Here is a 3,412-nt window from a genome sequence, read left to right on the forward strand (position 1 = left end):
CGTGTGAGTTGAACATATCCAGAGAACAGATGCAAGACCTATTGAAAAGTCCAAGAGCTCACCGATGTACAAACAAAGTTAGATTGGAAAGTGCCAAGGAGCTTTTACGCTTGCGCGAAATTGGCCTGACACCGGTTTTGGTTTGACTCTAAAAATTTTATCACCGGGAATGAATCAAAATATCGCAGATACCCTTTTGGGTAGCGTGTGATGGTTTTCGTGCCAAACCAAACTGCTTGTAAACTTTGATGTTATTTCCGACTGTTTTGTTCTTGAGCAAAAAAATATATAGCGCTTTATATTCCTGCATTACATCTCAATCACCCTGTATAATCCCTTAATTACAGTCGATAGCTGAAGCTTTAGGTATAACATTTTTTTCTTTTCAGGTTTCTTTTATCTGTATAGTTGACGAGCATCGTAACGTCCCAGCAAAAAAAGCGTCGAAAGAAGTGGAAGTGTTCTTCTTGGATCGGGAAGTGATACAAAATTAGCGCAGAAGCCATGAATTTAACACGGGCTTGTCATAGGACGGATGTTCACCATTTTAACAGCCGTTGCACTGAAATTGCATCACTTCTTAAGGTGTAATCCAAATTCAGTGTTTTGGATGTGAACTGAAAATATGACAATTTTTTCAAATAAACAATTGATTTTTAACGCATTCTAACGCTCATCTGAAACATGTGACCTCAAATATTTCTAAAAATTCCCAATTTTTCTAGAGTGAATTTAGAAAATTTTTCGACAAAATCCTTTAAAAAAAAAATCTTTTTGAAAAAATATTTTCGAATTGGATTTTCAATGTCATAACTGTGTTCTGTGCAATTATTATAACCTTAAAATGATGGATATTGATTCTCATTGCATGTACCAGTCATATATATTTTGTAAGTAATAAATTTATGAGCATTTGTCATTGCAAAGTTGTACATTACATGTCGGCGCCTGAAAGTATGCAAAGATTGGCAGGTTTTGGGCATAAGCGAAGACGTTTATAGTCCCGATTTGCAATATACAATATACTTAACATTTGGCGAATTAAAAGGGAAACTGGATATCGTGTCAGCATAATTTGTAATAATCGTTGATATAAATTGATACATGTCGCTATTATCAGGGAATGAATATTATTTGAGTACCAGCGAGTGACCATACAAGCACTGCGTAAGAATAATTGGTGATTATATATTTTTTAATGCTTTGTTTTTAATACCCTAATCTAGACAATATGTTTAATAAATATTATATTATACAAATGTCTAATAAAGCTTGTAATTTTATTCTAGAAATTGACATTAATTTATGCAAAAATCAAAGCCCAAATGTTGTCACAGCATATGTTAATAGTTTTTCTCTTCGTTTTGTTGTCTGTTTTTTTTTTTTTTGCTAAATGCAATTAAACATTTAATTGTTTTTAAATACACACATCGCATGAATGCCATGTTTATATTTATTATCCTTTCAATTTAACATTGATATGAATAATTCGACATACATTGACAAACAAACTTAAATACCCAGTAGGAAATTGAGGTACTTTTAAGCTAATAAATGGTTAGTCAAAATTCTAGTTTGTAAACAGATATTTTTTTCTGATTCAATCACGAAATTAATGGATCCAATTAATTTTTTTAATAGAAATGTCTTCAATCACGAATATTGTAATATCAATCAGAGTTTTAATTGGGCATACACAAATACTTGATCAAACAATTAATTGATTTCATTACCAAACTTCAATTGAAAAAAACAATTATTTTTTAATTAAAAACGAACTATTTTGTTGTCAATTTTATTTTTAAATGTTCTCTTAATGTCTGTAAAGATAAAATCTTTAGGCATCAATGTTGTGACGGGCACCGGGCTTTTCAGCCAAGAAACTAGCGAATTACTTATAGGGAGTAGCACTCAAAGGCATATCCTTCCACAAATCTGGAGCCAAGTAAGCATAGGTCTTGGCAATAGCAGCATTAGTAGCCTAGGCGAAATTATCCAAGGTGCCAGTGGAACCATGGGCAGATGTATAGCAATATTGAATACCAGCCATGGTCAACAACTTCTTACGTACGGGGGCAGATACAATGCCGGTACCGCGAGTAGCAGGAATCATACGTACAGAGACGGAACCGCACTTGCCGGTAACCTTGTATGGTACTGTATGGGGTTTACCGATTTTGTTACCCCAGTAACCACGGCGCACAGGCAATACAGACAATTTAGCCATGATGATGGCACCACGAATGGCAGTAGCCACTTTCTTGCACTTCACACCCAATCCAATGTGACCGTTATTGCCACCAAAGCTTGAAGCGAATAAGTTGACCAGCACGAGTTTCTTTCTGGACAGGCATAATGTTCAAAACTTCATTGCGCAAGGCCGATCCCAAGAGAAATTAGAGGTGCGCGTGACTGACATTTCACTCACACTCACACACATCACGAAGCTAACAATTTATTCACGCACGCTCACGCACGATACGTGTGGTAGCCAATCCCACTCACGCACATTCACGAAATGAAAACCAGCACTCACGCACGAACTACTTTTAAAGACTCACACTCACACACGATTCACGACAATTCACGTGATTGACGACAAATTCACGAGACTCACGACATTTTCCAAACGGAAATCATCATAAAAAATCATAAAAAAATTCAAAAATAGAATATAGTTTGAGAGCTAAATTAATTTCAATTTACATACGAGTATGAATTAAATATTGATTTTTTTCTTGCGCGTGATTTTGCAGAAATTTTATTCACGCACACTCACGAATCGATTTTATAACTCACGCACGCTCACGCACGACATATTCATTTTAGTACCATTCGCGAGAGTTCCTTCAAATTTTGTTCACGACTCACATGATTCACGCTTGTCACGACAATTTCGAACTCTTTAATGGACAAAAAGTACAAGTAGATTTCTTCCAAGGAGTTCATTTTTCCATCTCGAACCAAACGGCCCAATTTGATGACTGGAACCCACACCTTGGAGTCTTCTTTGCCACCACGTCCACGACCTCTACCACCACGATACTCAAATCCTCTACAGAAACCACAACGGGCTAGAGCTGCGTCCGCCATTTTGTAGTTAGATGCAAGTTAAAACGGTGAAGGTAAAAAACCCGAATGGACTTATCTACACGTGTTAGTAAAATTTAGCTTGATTTTTCTTCAACTCATTAAATTCCTACAGGGTACCATGACGCCCATATTCACATGTACACAAATGCATAGATAAATGCACTCACTCACTGACAGAACAAATGCGCTGTAGTACATTTGTAAAACCACCACTCTTTATTTATTACATGATTTGACCAACATTGGTCACTGGTTTCTTGTATTGGCCAATGTTGTTGTGACATTTAACAACTGCAGAGGAAACAATTAAAAAGTTATA

At 35.9% G+C, this 3,412-nt stretch overlaps 1 pseudogene; it reads right to left on the reverse strand.

Annotated features, from left to right (window-relative positions):
* Positions 1 to 1,837: 1,837 nt before the first annotated feature.
* Positions 1,838 to 3,093, reverse strand: LOC142226521 (small ribosomal subunit protein uS5-like; annotated as a pseudogene).
* Between the last annotated feature and the right edge of the window lie 319 nt (positions 3,094 to 3,412).

The sequence above is a fragment of the Haematobia irritans genome, chromosome 2, assembly GCF_050003625.1.
Source record: "Haematobia irritans isolate KBUSLIRL chromosome 2, ASM5000362v1, whole genome shotgun sequence".
Taxonomy (NCBI): Eukaryota; Metazoa; Arthropoda; class Insecta; order Diptera; family Muscidae; genus Haematobia; species Haematobia irritans.